This window comes from Argopecten irradians, chromosome 10 (assembly GCF_041381155.1).
Source record: "Argopecten irradians isolate NY chromosome 10, Ai_NY, whole genome shotgun sequence".
Classification (NCBI taxonomy): domain Eukaryota; kingdom Metazoa; phylum Mollusca; class Bivalvia; order Pectinida; family Pectinidae; genus Argopecten; species Argopecten irradians.
In genome coordinates this window covers 11,566,426-11,587,367 of record NC_091143.1, presented here as the reverse complement: position 1 = coordinate 11,587,367, position 20,942 = coordinate 11,566,426, and the positions used below count along the sequence as shown (strand labels likewise).

Here is a 20,942-nt window from a genome sequence, read left to right as displayed (position 1 = left end):
GCTCCCGCTTTTTCTCCTCCAGGGTGTCAGTCCCAAAATTCATACAAACTCTATATCCCCAGACAATGTAAAATCGATGCAAAACTATATGACTAGTATTGATTTAAAGGATTTACCTCGGTTAATTTTCCCTTATTGGCCCCGCCCTCCTGCCCACATTGGATCAGAGCCAAAATTTATACAAACTCTTTTCCCCATCCCCACAGGATGTTTCTGGCCGAATTTGGTAACAATTTCATGCAGAACTCAATGACTAGTAGCGATTTAAAGGAAATGTTGACGGACGGACGACGGACGCCGCGCTATGACATAAGATCACCGGCCCTTTGGGCCAGGTGAGCTAAAAACAAGAGTCCAATAGGGCCTGTATCGCTCTCCTGTTCTGTGATGACAAGAAATGTTCTGAATTACATATTCATCATTACTTTTTGAAGGAATTTATAGATTTATCTCAAATTTACCTTTTTTGCCACTTTACCACTTTTTCTGCTCCAGGGTGTCAGACCCAAAATTTATACAAACTCTATATCCAAAGACAATGTCTGTGGCCAAATTTGGTTAAAATCGATGCAAAACTATATGACTAGTATTGATTTAAAGGATTTAACTCGGTTTATTTTCAATACTGGGCCCCGCCCTCCTGCCCACAGGGCGTCACAGCCAAAATCTTTACCACTCTGTTCCCCATCCCCAAAGGATGTTTCTGGTCAAATTTGGTCACAATCCATGCAGAACTATTTGACTAGTAGCAATTTCAACGATTTACCTGTATTTTTCAAATGCTCCTTGCCCAATCTGCTTCCAATCTGCCATTTGGATAGAATTCATGCGAAACTGTATGACTAGTAGTGATTTAAACGATTTACTTCCATTTTCCTTTTCGGCCCCGCCCCTCCTGCCCCAGAGGTCAGAGCCAAAATCTATACAATCCCCTTCCCCCAAGGATGTTTCTGGTTAAATTTGGTTACAATCAATACAGAACTCTATGACTAGTAGCTATCTAAAGGGTTTGCCTAAAATACCTCCGTCCCTCCTGCCCCCTGGGGGTCAGATCCATTTTTTAGAACTCCTTCCCTCAAGGATGTTTCTGGCAAAATTTGGTTACAATCGTTGTTTTTTAGCTACTGAAAATAATTAACTTTTCAGTCACGTCTTTACATTCTTATATTCGAAAGTGAAATTGTTCTGGAGGTACATAATTATATAACAGCAGATTTTGCACATAATTCAATTGTAATTTGCATGAAACATATATCCTTAAGGCTAAGTACATTTGGGTACGTCTCAGATAAAATGTCCTTTGAAACATGTATAGGAAAGAGCAGTTTAATCCATGTCCTAAATAATCTCTAACGACATTAAGTTATTCTAAATGTATCAATATTTACGATATGTCGAAGAGCAAAGACTGGCCAAGTGATTTATATGCTTCGACATATGACCACAAGACCTCAACTTTTAGTCATCAAACGTCCGTAGATAATCTTTGCTGTTAATAGGATGTTAACCTAACTTAACCCAGACTTGAAATGGACAAATGATGTGTAGTCCGCCTTTGCAAATAACACAGTTGCCTTCCATGCAGGTAATTATAAGTATCCATTGTGACGTCATTGTTTTATCAGCGAAATTCACGTCATTTTCTCAGAACAAATATGATGTTACTCTCACAAACACATGACGTCACAATAAATACCCAGACGCATGAGCAGAAAACTATGTAACATGCAAATGCAGAATATACTGAAAATCATCCTATTTTTGCGTGACTTAGTTTCGAGTATTCAACTCTAACAAACGATTTTTCACGGCAATTCCATTTCGTGGGTAAGAGTTATATATACCTTTGCTTCGTGAATTATTATCGCCTACAAAGCACGTGGTTTACAATAATTGTAATCGATTTGCTTACATTATATTGATAACATTCACGATTTACAGGATGTTTGGTATTACCTAAGGGGAGTTTTTTGACAGGTATTTCATGTAGATGATGCCGTCTCATTACTTTGTACTTTGTTTGACAAATGCTACATTTTGTCGTACATTTGACTTACGTTAAAATGATATCATCACAAATACACAAAATAAAACACAATTACAAATATAAGGTTTTAATAACGAAATCGTATGCGATGAAATTTACAAATGAATGTGTAATGGAGTGTTGAGAACTGGATTTTCGTCTTCGGGTCGTTGGACACTTGGATCTGATCAACATGGCATCGAGGTATGTGGCAAGCATATATTACCTTATTAATTAAAAGTCCCTTTCTCATTCTTGAGCTATCTATTATATATTACAAGATAGTCATGTCTCTATCAATATTTTCAAAATGCAAATCACGAAACAAATAAACTGTCAAAAAGAAGAGAGAAAAATAATTTGAAAAAAAGAAAAGAAATTATTGCCAAAACAAAAGGAAATACAAATAATTAAATTTCATTAAACTTTTTTTTTTTAAATTTGTATTCTATAAATGCATTGGATTCTAGAAATGAGACTTATTCATGTGCCACGTGATATCTGATAACGTTCGTGCAGAACTATTATCATTCACTAACGCTATTTCAGTGGGAAGATTCCAAAGAGCTACAGTCATTCCATCACCACTGTGGATATTAGCCCCGTAACAGTCATATTTAAACTCCTTCTTGTTATCTATACGATTTGAATCACAAGGTTACACAATTCTTTTGATTATACAAACATATTTACCTGTTCTATATAATGCGGTTCCCATATTAATATCTCCTGCCTAGTCTTCTGCTACTCCAACTTCGTCCTCCATGTCGCCCCAGTCGTCTTTACAATCCCAGGAATCTCTGTTTCAGTGATCAGATTCCCAACGATCCAAACCTCTGCCCCAATTGTTACCAAGGATATCACCCAACATGAAGGAATCTCGACTGCGTCCATAAGGTCCTACAATTTAATATTATTTCAAATAAACCAAATTTCTTTATCTTAATGTGGCGATGAATGTGTTGACATAACATCTTTTCTTAAGTAATATATTTGTCAGTTTGCAAAAGTATGGAAAACAATCTTCGTTTGTTTGTTTGTTTCTTTTTTATTTCTTTTTTTGTGTGTGTGTATTTTTGTTAGCTTTTTTGTTTTGCTTTTTTATCTATATTTTTTATTGCTTTCACTTTCCAATTCGGCTTCGATAAAACATATATATATTATATCACATTTTTTTTCGAATTTCTATTGATGATCAAATATAACAAGAGGCCATGATCAAAACAATCGTGTAAACAAAACAAACTTGTCAAATTTTCGAGGTGATCTGCCCCTTTATCAAGACAAACAAAACGAACACGATTACATAATAGGATACGAACAGTAATGCGGGACAAAGTAGACAAATATTAAACTATACAGCACAATGGAGCGCAATTTACCCTTCGGCAGTGGCAACCGAAGGCCGGATCTACAAAAATGTATCCATGCTGTTCGGCAGAACGCTAAAATACGAGCGATGACTGGAAGGCGTGCCGCGTGTGACGTCAAATGTGTGGCGAAATTTATATGTATATAGTGCTCATTGGTATAGGATGCAAATTTACTCGCCTATCTTCTCAGTGTGTTGACAAAGAAGCAAAGTCACAAATTTAGTCGCCTTTTGCTGGGCAGCATATGTAAAGGATCAAAAACGCGTAGAACAGAACGGGAAAATGCTGAAAGTAGGGATAACTAATTGAAAAGCAAGTGATTAATTGATGTCGATAAGCATATACAAGTATGACATACAAAAATAAAACAAATACTTACTGTATGATTGACACAGCACACAGGCCACGTAACAGGACAGCACGATCAACTTCAGCATTTTGATGTTCAGTAGTCTGTCAAAGAAAGATAACCGACATTTGTTACGTGGCTTCTGATTGGCTCAGAATAGAACAGCGTAGTATTATCATAAAAGGCCTAAACTTAATTTTAAAAAGATAACTAAACTTAAACTATAAAGATTAATTTGAACAAGCACATATATTTATAATAATGATTAATTTAGTAATATATTCACGGAATAAGTTTCTGCTTAGTGCAATTAACCGTATTCGAACTCACAAGCGCCCCTACCACAATAAGAGCCCCTCTCCCTTTGTGAGACACCAGTTATTTCACCAAATTTAAATAGAATGCAAAATAAACCTTTGCAAATATGCAAATGCATTGATCAATTAAGTCTTCCGTAATAATGATAATTTTTGCTGGATGTACTTTTTATTCATATAATAAAGAAACTTTCCTCTTTGGAACTGTTGAACAAAAATGAAGTAAGGTTGATAATGAAATATTGATAATTATTAAAATGTATATGTACAAAACAAGATGCCTTTATAAAGCATTGAATATTAATGCCTTAATAAATAATATGAAGGATAATTATAATGTTCAAAAATATAATATATTTTATCAGAGTGAAAATAAGATAAAAATGTTTGAAATGGAATGGAGAAAATGGAAACTTTTATTGGATCTTTAATTTATTTGTTGATTGATTGGTGATCCTCATAAAGATTCCATGTTTTATATAGCAAGCAGTTTGTTTGTCTATCTATATATATTGGCCTGTTCTACTGTGTCAAATGCATATAAATTTCAATAGGTATATTATGTAATAATATAAACCCTGATTTTTTTTGCAATTATCTATAATAATATGCTGTTCCTCCATTAAACCAAATTATAATAAACAGTGCATCCAACACCCCCCCCTCCTCCCTCTACTTCTTTTATTTATTTAGTTGTGCCTGTCAATCTATATATATATTTTTTTTCTTTTTCTGGTGTTTTTTCTTCAATGTTATACTCATATTATGTCCAATAATGCAATTCATATATCCCAAAAATTAAAAAAAATAATTCAAAAATCTACATGTCTTATTTTCAATATTTCAAAATAATTAGGCTTTCTTTATTAATTATTCTATAACTAGTGGTCTATAACTATTTGTTTATGTAGTTAAAACTTTGTAGGCATTTATTTGGCCATAATATGCTATATTGTAATCATGTTTCTAGTTGTATATGTCTGTGTGTGAGTGTGTGTGTGTGTGTGAGAGTGAGAAAGGGTGTATGGGTGTGTGTGAGGGGGTGTGTGTGTGTGAATGAGAAAGGGTGTGTGGGTGTGTGTGTGAGGGTGTGTGTGTGTGTGTGAGGGTGGTGTGTGTGTGTGATAGTTATATTTGTTTGTGTAGGTAGAAAATATGAATGTATATTTCTATGTGAAATCCTATGTATGAGATATGTGTGTGAGTGTGCGATTTGTATATTTAAGTGTGTGTGGATGTGGTCATCTGCTGATGTGTAATATATGTATACATACCTTTATGATATGTATATTTCTATTGTCTGTGTATATATAAGTCCAAGATGTTTAACAGGTGTACATATATTTGATGAGTGTACATCCGTGTGAGTAAGAATGTGTGAGTATAAGTAGCTGTTTGATATGTATACAAATGTAAGTATACTGACTTTGATATGTGTGTGTCGTTTTGGGAGTGAGTTTCTTTAGTGGGGGTATATGTGTGTTGTGTCATATTTGTTTTGTCATGATATATGGAAACTTGAAAAATAAAAATATTACAAAAAAGTCTTCCTTAACGTGCGATAATTTCATCAAAGGCTAAATGTAGTATAAATATAGATCTAGTCCTCCCTAAATAATTTTAAAAAATTGGTCCCGGTTGCGTATTGGTTCAAATACGGTATGTTTTGTTTATGATACACCGTGTAACGGAATAAATACATTATTGCAACAATCGCGGCAGGTTTTTGTAAGAACCAACAATTTACATTGGCGTTTTGTGCACGATAAAGAAGAAAAGCGAGCAATCAATTGTAATATTTCATTCCACAAAAAAAAAAAGATATTTAAAGAAACTCAAATGAAATGTCAGAAAAATATGCAATCAGTCGTTTTAAACTCATATAAGAGCTGTAATACATTCATCCCCTTATATACTTTTATATAGACACAGTAGGTAACAGTTGTTCAGTCTATGTCAGAGTTGCTTGTCAAAATTAACAAAGTATCACCAGTTTTATACATCATTTTACAAGGATATTTTTATGAATATAGTTCCACATTCTTCTTCATACGCACTTACGAAATCTACTAATGCGTTCTATTCATAGTAACCTACTTTCTATTGCCTTTTTATGACGTACATGCCAATGATTGGTCGAAGCAGAGTGAATAGCAGTGACATTTTATTAGATATGCCTAACACATACATACTAATTTGCATAAAGCCGCTAGGTGTAATGAAAATTGTGATTAATTACCCTAGTTTATCATTCATTTGTTGAACAAGGAATAAGTACAAGTGACTTGTCAAACGTTAATTGACAGTACCAGTGTTTATTGATGCTAGTAAAAACCAAGAAATAAAAACCAGCCCTTCAGATTCTAAGTCGGTTGATCAATGTGAAAAAAATACCACAAACCAAATATGTATGTTTTATTTTCCATTTTCTTTGATGAGTAATAAAAGGACGTTTCGATTGTGTAGTTTAAGAAAATAGAATAGACGCTTAATAAAATTACAGGAGAAAATGTTTTCTCATTAATCTTTTATTATTACTGAACATATTTTTTCCTTTTGTTTAAAAAGAAGAATATAAATGAAACAAAGAACTTTACCACAGCGAAATAAATCTAATCGAAATGAACACTCTCTCTTTGTTTACTTTGTCGCCACCTTGGATATGTAAAAACGTAGCAAAACATTTTTAAGTAACAAAACCAAGCATTAATATGTACTTAATCGAATTATTTTTTCATAGTTATCAATTTGTAAATTGGCAGATGAATAAATTATAATTCATATTATGTCATCCTAATCATAAAATAATTTTTTATATATATTTACCTTCGTTGAATAGCAAATCGTTAAATTACAATATGGACAGCAGGTGAATTGAGAGAGGTATGTTTGTGATACAATGTAATGATGGTTAGTATTTGCTAATTGAGAAACTTGTTGCTTTTTCAATTAAAAAATTGCTTCATAAAATTCCAAAAGATCAATTACAAGAAAAAAAAAAAAAAAAAAAGAGAGAGAGGAAAAAAACAATAAAAAAACAGATGAATATGTTTAAGATATTTGAAGATGATTATGGCTTACATTTACTTATCTCAAATCAAAACAAATTCAAAGTATCGTTTCATTAAAGTTTATTTTAAATGAACATTGATATAAGATTATGTATAAACGTCATAAGAACATACATCTAATATGCACATTGCAAATAGTGTACAATAATAATTTTGTTTTGTCGAGTAAAATATTTATCATGCATTTCCTTATACGATGTCGCGTTTCATCTAATGAAATCACACAGAAGACACACAGAATGGATTTCAATGTAAGGTTTTGTTAACATCATTTGAACCATTATGCATTGATGTCACTATATCTTAATTACACAGAGGGTATGGAAACAAACAATATTTCGCAAACTATCTGAATTCTCAAATCACAAAATATCGTAAACATATTTTTTTTCACAACCTAATGAGATTGTTAAAAGAACAATATAGGTATTAATCTACGAATACAAAGGTATATTATTTTTAAATCGATATGCAACGCCAATGCCTCTTTTGTGACGTTTCGATAACGTCGGGTTTTCGCTCCTTTCTCGGCAGTGGTATGAAAAAATGGACAATAAGAAAAAAAGGATAAGTATTAGAACATATAAAATAGTTTTAGTAATTAATGACTGTTAAACACATCTGTATGCATTCTTTATTAAACTCGAAATTTCATCTCAACCTATATGAATGATCAGGTTATTTGCATATTTTCTACGGAAAATACCTTTTTAAATAAACAAAGTCATATACATGTACATTGCATATCGTGTTTGCAGTTTTCAATGATTAGATTTTTGCGCAATTGCATTTATATTTGTGTAAAAATCTGTCCTTAACTTACAAGCCTTATGGAAGGAAACAAGAAAGACAAATAGGTTGATATACACTATAAACTATATTATATAAATGTACTGCTATACGATATTCATTGCGCCATTGGTGTAAAGTAAACAACATTTTTTCTGTGTATTTGTTAAATCAAATATATATCACTTTAGGTCACATTTCATAGGGAAACCACCGTAAAATCTACTTGTTTTGCCCTGATTGATCTTGAACTTAAGAAACAATGACTAATAACTGCGTTGAAAGCAAACTAAGAAATCACTATTAATTATTATCTGAGCGGAACTATGCAAATTGTGCTGTTTTAAATCACTTATGTGACGGCGTATATATTTTAAAATTACTCACTGAGAGTCGCTCAATCATTAACATCTACGTCATGGGAGGAATACGGGAATCCCAAGTTGCTAAAAATAGAATTCATTGATCCTGGCGATGTCGTCATTCTAATTGTAAACGCATACAAATGAGGGATACTATACATACTATTTCCTCGTCGAATTGTGTATAAAAAGTGTGGAGAAATGCTGATCCTCACAGGTCGACCAGACAAAGGCTGAACAAGTAGAACCTACTGTGACAGATACATGTAAGTTTATTCACGATGTCTATATCTGAAATTATGCTTTTGGTAGGGTCAATGTAGTGTTAACCTGTGTTTCTCGTTTTCATATAATGTTCAATGTCTCATTTGTAGTGACTTATTGGATTTTTTTTAAATACAACATATTTATTATTATGTTATGTCAGCTTCATTGTATCTTTATTATGAGAAGAGGTACGTGTATTTATCGCTGGTTATAAAATCAACATGTGATCATTAAACGCAGTAACCATAAATGTATGCTATTTACTACAAGAGATGAACAAATTTGATTATTTTATTTTCGGGGTAAAAACAGAAGAAAAAAATACTGAATTTGATACAACTATTTACAAGTGATTAACCCGTTCTATTATTTTCATTTTCGGGGAAAAAAACCCAGAAAAACTGAATGTGATCAAATGTAATTAATTGATTTCATTTTTTTCTTTAACAGAAATACAAAACCCAAATATGCTGAAGCTGATCGTACTCTCCTGCCTTGTGGCTTGTGTCGTATGCCAATCATATTATGGTAGGTAGATACAAAATGTATATACATTTAGATGTCATGGTATTTAAATGTACGTCAAGTTTACTTTCATTACTACAACTATTACACATAAATCAATGATTTCCTTAATTTTTATCTGTAAAATTGCTTAATAGGAAAAAATATCTGGATAGGTCTTTCAATTTTAACGTGATTTGACATTAATAAAATACTTTGTTTTTAAACTCATTTAAGTAATTGATTTCAATTGATTTTTTACAGTTCAAAGTTTCGATGGAATGAATACATAAGCATGTGCATACTTAACATATTTTTTTCATTCATGATATCTAACATTGAAGAATTAGTCAGGGTCTTCGAGAAATAGGTTTAACCGTGTTTGAATATAATTCCAGTATAGTCCATAAAATTATGCAATGTTTATATTGTTAAATCCTTTATATTTTTACATCTGGATTGCCGAAATGTAAAATCAATTTTGAATATTTAATTTTTTCGCTTAAGTTCAAATTACGAAATTGTTAACCGGCGAAAATACCTCGAACCTCGATATAACGTTATTAGTTGTTATACATAAATGAGATATTCAAAATGATATACACGTGTACGTTGCAAAAAAAAAAATTATGTAAACATTAACTGGTCTGACTGCTGAAAATCTAATCAAATCGATTTTATTACAGATTCTTTTAGAAGAAGGGGTGATTCCTTCTCATTGAGGGGTCTCCGTGATGACATTTGGGACAGAGAATTTGGTCGCTGGGGGTCTGATCCCTGGGATAGGGACTCCTTGGGTCGTAGAGATAGCTTGAGACGACATGGAGGACGAAACTGGAGAATCGGAAGGCTCAACAGATATGATAGGGAATACTGATGTTGGAACTACCTCACACGGAACTGGTAAGCATGTTACTGGAAAGCATACACTGAACAAATGTATACCCTTTTTATAGATAAGTGCAAAACTTATTACTACAATATCGATGGCTTAATTGTACATTCATATGATTAACATTTGAATGTTCTTTAAGAAATAATCTTCATAAAACAAATCGGTGTTTAGACATTTCTTGTTTAATGCAACAGGCTTTATTCACATTTCACAAACGTCTGAAAGACAGATTAGAAAATTAAATTGAAAATGAAACTTTGTTTTATTGGTTTATGACTGTTTATGATATTATTGTCCTTATTCCATTCCAGAACTATGTGGCCAAAGACAGAAATCGGAAAATCCAGTTTCATTTTTGTACATTCATTCATTTTGTAAATTTGATTTCACGATTATTTTTTTAAATAAATTCCTAAAATCCAATTGATCGTTTTTCATGATTTTGACAATTTAACAATATATATAGCTTCACGTGCTGAAATTCTGGATGGAATTTCATAGTCACTACAGTCCCTATATGTGTTTTTTAATGTACGGGACTTATAACATCATATATTACAATGGGGAATGTTCTATAACGTGTTATTGGCTGTTATAATAGCAGCATTATCTTCCATTCTTATTGGCTAATAGTTGTGATTTTGACGAAGTATATTGAACAGCGTTGTTATCTAATATGAGTTTGCCCAGATAGAAATCAAAAGTGTACACGCACACACACCGTAATAAAACCAGTTATACTTTAATACATGCACATGCATAGGTGTATAATGTCTTCAAGCAAATCGCAAGAAAACATGCAGCGTCAAGCAACGGATTAATATCATTTTAGGGGAAAATCCGCATTAGATGCATTAGGGAAAAAAGATTACAGCATTTGTATCGCGATGCCTTCAAATGAAATGAAAGCAATGGATATTTAGTGAACCATAATATAGCAATTTGTACCAACAGATGGTATGAAGTGGGAACCATGATACTCAACAGCATCAAATATTTAAATCAAATGTAGAGAAGGCGCACCGGAACTGTTTACAGAAACTCGCTGTTTTGAATACCTTTCCACGTACGGTATTGATAAAAACCGCAGTTGATAAACTGCATCATTGTGTTGTCTCACAGGATATAACATACAATCGCGCAAGTTGTTTATTTTCCAATTCCTAATCCGACTAATATATCTTGTTGTGAAACGTCTTTTTTAATGTATTAGACGTACTGAGACAGAATACAATGATTTACTCAAGTAAATTTTCGAAAAATTGTTTTATTTTAATGATCCCTGTACTCCTACAGGTTGCAATGAATCCACGAATAATAATGTACATTAAAACCTCACGTACAAAATACAGCATTACAGTACCTGAACCGTTTAACGTTCCCAGCCTAACGCAAACGCAACGCAAAAAAATCGTCCGTTAGCTAACGCTAACGATTGCTAACGCTAACGATAAACGATTAACGCAATACCGGCTAACGATTAACGATTAACGCAAAACGCAAAACGATCGGCTATAATAAACCGGAAATACCATTGTTATAATCACGGACACGGCTTGACGGTAAATGAATTACGGATCTTGATGTTTTGAAATACAAACGAAAGTACAAGAAAAACTGAAGTATGTTCGGGATTAGAGTTTCTGTATATCATATATGGACACGATGAAGTCAAAGACGACAGTACTCGATGCAAAGTTTCCATGAACAAAATGTACGTTTACAAAATGAATTACATGTGCAACTGTATGTATGGTGAAAGAATGGTATTATTCTAAAGTGTCATATTTACCCGATATTTTAAGAAATAATAAATTGTTACAACATCTCTTTACTGATAATCACACAATGAAGTCAAACACGACTGTACTCGATACGAAGTTTCCACTTCACACGTACGTTTACAAATTACTTGTACAACCGTATGTATTAAGAGAGAATTGTATTATTCTAAGTGTCATATTTGTCCGACATTTTAAGAAATAACAAACAAATTGTTACAACAACACTTTATTGATAATATTACCGTCACAATGTCATAACTTGAAGCGATCAGGCGTATACTGGTACATGTACTTTAAATGGAAACATTTTTACACAAACACATTTAAAATGCTGTAAATCAAATTTCCATCTATGTGTTTGATTTCTATTATCGATGTTTCATAACTCAACAATATGGTAATAATTAACATCTTATACATGTAGTGTTTCTCGCATCAATCGCAAGTTTCAGGGTTTTTTCAGATTGTTGAAAGGCTCTTCCGCTTATCATGGAAAATTGTATTCTCGGAATATTTGTTTCATAACGGATTACACGCTGTATATTACTAGGGTGTGCATTCATAAAAGCTCATTACTTACAATTGACTAGGCATCGATTTTAGGGTCGTACATGTACATTTACAAATGCACGTACATACGCCACAGCTACTGTAATAAAGATTGAACATTTGAATTCGTGTTTCGCCATGTGCAGTTTTAACTGGTGTAAGAAATATAGTTATTTGATCACATTTCACACCAAGCATCTCTTCAATTTACAGTTAAAACAAATTAATTATTCATACAATGTATAAGTGTAAGCTAATTCATTCCAACGTAATATATAGGAAAGCATATTGCACACATCAAAACTTTGAAATACGACAGTACATATATGTCCGTGAAATGTACTGTCACAGTGTACATTTTTGTACGGGGCACAGGTAAGTTGGGTATAAAGTTAATCTCCCTCCCAAGAAGGTGTTAATTACAGGTGAACTCCGCCCGTGGCCAGCTACAGGGGGTCGACACGAGGTAACACCTGTCGTGACCTATATACCTGTACAGGTAAAATACCCGTGCGCGTCACGCTGGGAATTGAAGAGATTCCAGGTACAAATAACAACGAACACATATGAGAAGGTACCCGTGACTTACCAGTTTTTATTGATATGAGTTTAAACGTATATCCGTGTCTGATTTGACACGCGTACAGTACGTGTGAAGGCTTACAATGTAACGTACCCCTTCTCTACACGTGTTCTACATATATGTAGTTGTAGGTATACTCGTACATTGCAAACATTTACATGATTTTATTCCATTTTTAAATCTCACCTATTCCCCGTGTTCAAACTCGTCATATTAATGATTTTTAAATTTCACGAATTTATTTACAAATCTCCCGAGTCTTTTTTTGCGTTCTTCGTACATTGATAATATTTAACTTAACAAGAAGAATATTATGCAGTTGTCGTGGATTCTTTCTAAAATAATGCTTTTGACATAATATTCTGTAAGACAGTTTCGTTAATATTTGAATTGCTTTCGCAGAAATCATAGTAACTACAAACATATATATGATATAAGTTTCTGATAATAATAATAAAAAAGTGATAATCACATTAAGTTTTGAAATGTTATTTAAATACGAGTATTTCAGAACGTTTTCACGGATATGAGCGTACGTCATGTATGCGATCTTGTTACTGTACATATTTTTATTTCAACCACATCTAACAAACATACATACATCCAAAAGAGATATAAAATGCAATACAATACACCTTATTCATATTTTTTTTATTTCATAGATGTTATGATAATCGCTTCTACACGAAGCGGTAAACGTAATATCATATCCGGATCGTCAAAGCATCTCACCGGCATTTGGTTCTATTTTTAGTGGCTAACGTTAACGTTAGCGGAAGTGGGTCCTGCTAACGATTAGCGCAAACGATTTCTAACGCAAACGATTGTAAACGCAACTAACGATTAACGATTGCTAACGCAAACGATAACGATTAACGTTAAACGATTGCTAACGCTAACGATTGCTAACGGAAATAACGCAAATGCAAACGAAACGCAAATTTGGGAACGTTAAACGGTTCAGGTACTATATTATTGTTTAATAGCCTTACCATGGGAATGCTCTAGTCATGGAACAGATTTAAAAATGAAAACACGGCAAGAAAGGATATAATATTTCCGGTTATTTGTTTCCTCGTCCTCTGCTGTGAAATATTGAAGTTATATGCCGATAAACACAATTTCTACATAGTCGTACGACCAATTAGTTGGATACGACCAATGCGGCAAATGCAAATATTAAAAAAAATCGTTCTTTATGATATGCTATCTTCTGGTCATAAATTGACATTTCGGTCATTCGAACATATTTTGTATCAATTTCTTAACACAAATGATGCAATACTGCATCTTAAAAGTATTTCTTTTAGCTACTACTTGGGTGACACCTGAATGAGTGTCGCGGATGAAATGACGAGAAGAAAAAGGGGAGCTAACTCTTGTTGTTACTCCTAAACGGAACCAATTTCATTAGATTATGAAAAATATACCAGTTTGAAGTCATTTAAGTCTTTTCGTCTGTTCGACCCCTGCGATCCTGAATGAAGGTTAATGTTATTTATTTAAACCTTTGTAGTTCATTATATAATACATACTAGCAATTAACCTTAATTTTTTTTTCTGTAAAAACACACCGGCAATGGGTATTTTAATGGCATATAAAACAAGAGGCCCAGTGGGCCTGTATCGCTCACCTGGTTTGTAATGGCAAGTATTGTTCTGAAATCAGGTTCATTGTTTCTTTTCTGAAGGAATTTGAATATTCACCTCTAATTCGCCTATTGGACCTAACTTATTCTTTTCCAGGGGCTCCCAGCCAAAATTTATAGAAATTCTGTTCCTGTAACTCTTGTCCCCCAGGAAGTCAGAGTCAACATTTATACAAGTTTTGTTCCCCTTCAACCAAGGATGTTTGTGGCCAAATTTGGTTGCAATCCACGCAAAACTCTAGGACAAATAGCGATTTATAGGATTTACCTCTATTTCCTCTAATGTTCCCCATCCCTCCTGCACCCGAGAGCCAAAATGTATACTAGTTCTGTTCCCCTTTCCCCAAGTATGTTTGTGGCCAAATAGGGTTACAATCCTTGAAGAAATCTAGGACAAGTAGCAATTTATAGAATTTAATTTTATTTCCCCTATTGGGCCCCGCCCCTCCTGCCCTCGGGATCAGAGTCAAAATTAAACAAGTTCTGTTTCACTTCCCTCAAGGATGTTTTTAGCCAGATTTAGTTACAATCCATGCAGAACCCTGTGACTAGTAGCAATTTAAACGATTTACTTCTATTTGCATATTGGGCCCCGCCCCTCCTGGCCCCGGGGGGTCAATGCCAAAATTTATACAAACTTAGTTCCCCTTCCCCAAAGGATGTTTCCGGCCAAATTTGGTTACATTCCATGCAGAACTCTATGAATAGTAGCGATTTAAATGAAATGTTGATGGACGAAGGAACGGACGGAAGGACGGACGACGGACGCCGCGTCATGACATAAGCTCAACGGCCCTTTGGACCAGCTAAACTAAAAACAAGAGTCCCAGAGGGCCTGTATCGCTTTCCTGATATGTGATGACAAGGAATGTTCTTAATACATATTCATCATTACTTTTTTGAAGGAATTTAAAGATTTACCTCCAATTTATCTATTTTGCCCCCACTTTTTCTGCTCCAGGGTGTCAGACCCAAAAAATATACAAACTCTACCCCCAGACAATGTTTCTGGCCGGTTAAAATCCCTATGACTAGTATTGATTTAAAGGATTTACCTCGGTGTATTTTCCCTACTGGGCCCCGCCCTCCTGCCCACATGGGGTCAAAGCCAAAATTTATACAAACTCTGTTCCCCTTCCCCAAGGATGTTTCTGGCCAAATTTGGTTACAATTTCGTGCAGAACTCTATGACTAGTAGCGATTTAAAGGAAATGTTGACGGACGGACGACGCGCCATGACATAAGCTTACCGGCCCTTTGGGACAGGTGAGATAAAAACAAGAGTCCAAGAATACCTGTATCACTCTCCTGATCCTGATTTGTGATGGCAAGAAATGTTCTGAATTGGTGACCAAGTGATTTACATGCCTCGACAAATGACCACAAGTCCTCAACCTTAAGACGGTGGTTTTTCTCCGGGTATTCCGGCTTTCTTCCGTGAACATCAAACGTCTTTAGATAACCTTTGCTGTTCATAGGATGTTGACCTAACTAAACCCATAAAGACTGGAAATGGATAAATGATGTGTATTCCGTCTTTTCAAATAACAGATTTGCCTTCCATGCGGGTAGATATCCATTGTGACGTCATTGTTTTATGAGCGAAATCCACGTCGTTTTCTCAGAACAAATATGACATTACTCTCACAAACACATGACGTCACAATAAATACCCACACGCATGAGCAGATAACTCTGTAACATGCAAATACAGAATATACTGAAAAACCATCCTATCTTTGCGTGACTTAGTTTCGAGTATTCAACTCTAACTAACGATTTTTCACGGTAATTCCATTTCGTAAGCAAGAGTTATATATACCTATGCTTCGTGATTTATCATCGCCTACAAAGCACGTGTTTTACAATAATTGTAATCGATTTGCTTACATGTAGGTATTGATAACATGCATGATTTACAGGATGTTTGGTATTATCTAAGTGATGTGAGACAGGTATTTCATGTAGATGATACCGTCTCATTGCTATGTACTTTGTTTGACAAATGTTACATTTTGTTGTCCATTTGACATCATCGCAAATACACAAAATACAACACAATTACAAATATAAGGTTTTATTAACGAAATCGTATGCGATGAAATTTACAAATGAATGTGTAATGAAGTGTTGACAACTGGATTTTCGTCTTTGGGTCGTTGGATACTTGGATCTGATAAAGAAATCAAAATAATGAAATTAAAAATAAAACAATTTTCAAATACTAACCAATTGTAAAAGACAAGTGGCCATATATGTCACTTTATCGTTTACAGAAAAATGTATTAACTATCGCAACATAGCATCGAGGTATGTGGCAAGCATATATTACCTTATGAATTAGAAGTTCCATTCTCATTCTGGAGCTATTTATTATATATTATAAGATAGTTATGTCTCTATCAATATTTTCAAAATGCAAATCACGAAACTAATAAACTGATAAAAAGTAGAGAGAAAAATAATTTGAAAAAAAAAGAAATTATTGCCAAAACAAAAAGAAATATAAAAAAAATTCAATTTCATTAAATTTTAATAGTTTTAATTTTTATTCTATAGATGCATTGGATTCCACTTATTCATGTGCCATGTGATATCTGATGATGTTCGTGCGGGTCATTCACTAACGCCATTTCAGCGGGAAAATTACAAAGAGCTACAGTACGTTCCATCACCACTGTGGATATTAGCCTCGCACAAAACGTAACAGTCATATTTAAACTCATTCTTTTTATCTATAATATTTAAATCACAAGGTTAAACAATTATTTGGAATATACAAACACATTTAGAACTTACCTGTTCTATATGATACTATTCCCACATTAATATCTCCCGCCTAGTCTTCTGCTCCTCCAACTTCGTCCTCCACGTCGCCCCCAGTCATCTCTACGATCCCAGGAATCTCTGTCCCAGAGATCGGATTCCCAACGATCCAATCCTCTGCCCAAACTGTTACCAAGGATATCTCCCAACATGAAGGAATCTCGACTGCGTCCATAAGGTCCTACAATTTAATATTATTTCAAATAAACCAAATTTCTTTATCTTAATGTGGCGATGAATATGTTGACATAACATCTTTTGCACAAAAGTATGAAAAACAATCTTCGTTTGGTTGTTTCTTTTTTCTTTTACATTTCATGTGAATTTTTTTTGTTTTTGCTTTTTTATTTTATTTTGCTTGCATTCACTTTCCAATTCGGCTTCAATAATACATATACGTATTATACCACATTATCCAAATTTCAATTGATGATCAAATATAACAAGAGGCCATGATCAAAACATATATCTTTCTTTGCGTTTAACCTATGGATAAGAAAAAAAGGAATTATGACGGTAATGTATTGTTCAGATCTATGTTTACATATACATGGATGACATACAAAAATAAAATAAATACCCACTGTATGATTGACACAGCACACATGCCACGAGACAGGACAGTATGATCAACTTCAGCATTTTGATGTTCAGTAGTCTGTCAAAGAAAGATAACCGTTATACCAAGTTGTAATTGATTTTGCTAATAACGAACATTTACATTGGCTTAACGTTTTACTTTATCAGCACATAAAAGACCAAATGGCGCCGACGTTTGTAACATCGCTTCTGATTGGCTCAGAACAGACCAGCGTAGTATTGTCATAAAATGCCTAAACTGAATTTTAAAGAGAAAATCTTAAACTATAAAGATTAATTTGAACAAGCACATATATTCATAATAATTATTAATTTAGTAATATATTCATGAATAATTTTCAGCTCAGTGCAATTAACCATATTCTAACTCACAAGCGCCCCTACCACAATAAGCGTCCCTCCCCCTTCGTGAGACCCCAGCTATTTTACCAAAGTTAAATAAAATGCAAAATGAACATACGCAAATATGCAAATGTATTGATCAATTAAGTCCTTGATAATTATAATCTTTGCTTGATGTACTTTTTATTCCATTTGGTTATAATAAAGAAACTTTCCTCTTTGGAATTGTTGAACAAAAATGTAGTAAGGTTGATAATGAAATATTGATAATTTTTAAACAATATATGTACAAAACAAGATGTCTTTATAAAGCATTGAATATAAATGCCTTAATTAATAATATTAGGATAATTATATGCCTTAATTAATAATATTAGGATAATTATAATGTTCAAAAGTATAATATATTTTATCAGAGTGAAAATAAGATAAAAATGTTGTTCCTTCATTAAACCAATTTATAATACACAGTGCATCCAACACCCCCTCCCTTTACTTCTTTAACCCCCCCCCCTTCAGTTTTTCTTTTATTCCAATCTTCTCTTTTCTATTTCTTTCTCCTACCCATAATGATTTTATTCGTTTCCTGATTTTTTTTTCCTTATTTTATCTAATTACTCATTTTTTTATTTATTTAGTTACTGATGTGCCTGTCAATACATGCAGTATAAATATAGATCTAGTGCCCCTTCCCTAATTAAAAAATGGGTCCCGGTTGCGTATTGGTTCAAATACAGTATGTTTTGTTTACTGCATACTGCAACAATCGCGGCAGCTTTTTGTAACAATTTACTTTGGCGTTTTGTGTACGATAAAGAAGAAAAATGAGCAATCAATGGTAACATTTCATTCCACAAAAAAAAAAAAAAAAAAAAAAAAATATTTAAAGTAACTCAAATGAAATGTCAGAAAAAATATTCAATCAGTCGTATTAACTGATAGAGCTGTAATACATTCACCCCCCCTATATACTGTAGACTTACCTGTATCTAGACACAGTAGGTAACACTTGTTCAGTCTATGTCAGAGTTGCTTGTAAAAATGAACAAAGTATCACCAGTTTTATACACCATTTTACAAGGAAATATTTTATGAATATAGTTCCACATTCTTCTTCATACGCACTTACGAAATCTACTCATGCGTTCTATTCATAGTAACCTACTTTCTATAGCCTTTTTATGACGTACGAATACCAGTGACATTTTATTAGATAAGACTAACACATACATATTAATTTGCATTAAACCGCTAGGTGTAATGAATAATTGTGATTAATTCCCCTAAATTATCATTCATTTGTTGAGTCAGGTATCAAACGTTATTTGACGATATATATCCGTGTGTATTGAAGTTGGTAAAAACCAAGAAATAAAAACTAACCCTTCAGATTCAAAGTCGGTTGATCAATGTGATAAAAAATACCACAAACGACAACGTATGTTTTATTTTCCATGTCCCAAGATGAGTAATTAAAGGACGTTGTCGGTGTTTTAGTTGAAGAAAAAAGATGAACACTTAATAAAATACAGCAGAATAAAAGTATACGCGTTAATATCATAAGTTGAGGGATAACATGGTAAAATTCAGTAAGATATCATGTCGACCAGGTAATAAATTATTGTTTACAAGATGAAGCTTTATTTTTATTGCCAACTCGTATTTCATTTTCTCATTAATCTTTTATTATTAATGAACATAATTTTGTTCTTTTTGTTTAAAAAGAAGAATATAACTGAAACAAACAACTTTACCACAGTGAAATAAATCTAATCGAAATGTACACTGTCTTTGTTCACTTTGTGGCCACCTTGGATAGGTAAAAACGTAGCGAAACATTTTTAAGTAACAAAACCAAGCATTAATATGTACTTAACTGCCTTAATCGGATTGTTTCTTTCTAGTTATCATTATGTGAGTAGGCAGATGAATCAACAAGAATTCATATTATGTCATCCTAATCATCTACCATTAAATTATTATTATATATATTTACTTAAGTTAAATAGCAAACCGTTAAATTACAATTTAGACAACAGATGAAATGAGAGAGATATGTTTGTGATAGTAATGGTTAGTATTTACTATATGAGAAACTTGTTGTATTTAATTAATGAATCGCTTCATAAAATTCCAAAAGTTCAATTACAAGAAAAAAAACACAAAAAACCCAGATGAATATGTTGAGGATGTATGAAGACGATAATGACTTGCATTTATTATTTCGAAACTAGTTTTATTTTCAATGAATACACATGCAAAGCATCGTTTCATTAAATTTTATTTCAAATAACCATTCATACAAGATTCTGTATAAATGTCATAAGAACACATCTCATGCATCTCCTGATATGATGTCGCGGTTCATATAATGAAATCACATAGAAGATGAATGGATTACAATGTAAGGTTATGTTCACATCATTTGAATCATTAAATATTGATGTCATTATATCTTAATTTCACAGGGGGTATGGAAACAAATAATATTTTGCAAACTATGTGAATTCTCAAATCAAAAAATTGTATAAACATTTTTTTTCATAACCATATGAGATTGTAAAAAAGTGAATTATTTATAAATCATTAAACAACGCCAATGCCTCTATTGTGACGTCTAGATAATGTCGAGTTTTCGCACCATTCTCGGCAAGGG

At 33.1% G+C, this 20,942-nt stretch overlaps 2 long non-coding RNA genes across 2 annotated transcripts; one reads left to right on the top strand and one right to left on the bottom strand.

Moving 5' to 3' along the window:
- Nucleotides 1–2,175: 2,175 nt before the first annotated feature.
- Nucleotides 2,176–19,459, bottom strand: LOC138332732 (uncharacterized). Its single transcript, XR_011209854.1, has 4 exons — nt 19,270–19,459; nt 17,929–18,002; nt 17,318–17,525; nt 2,176–2,210 (listed from the first exon to the last, which is right to left on the bottom strand). It is a non-coding gene; the product is annotated as an uncharacterized lncRNA (long non-coding RNA).
- Nucleotides 8,353–10,376, top strand: LOC138332731 (uncharacterized). Its single transcript, XR_011209853.1, has 4 exons — nt 8,353–8,553; nt 9,005–9,082; nt 9,745–9,961; nt 10,265–10,376. It is a non-coding gene; the product is annotated as an uncharacterized lncRNA (long non-coding RNA).
- Nucleotides 19,460–20,942: the final 1,483 nt, after the last annotated feature.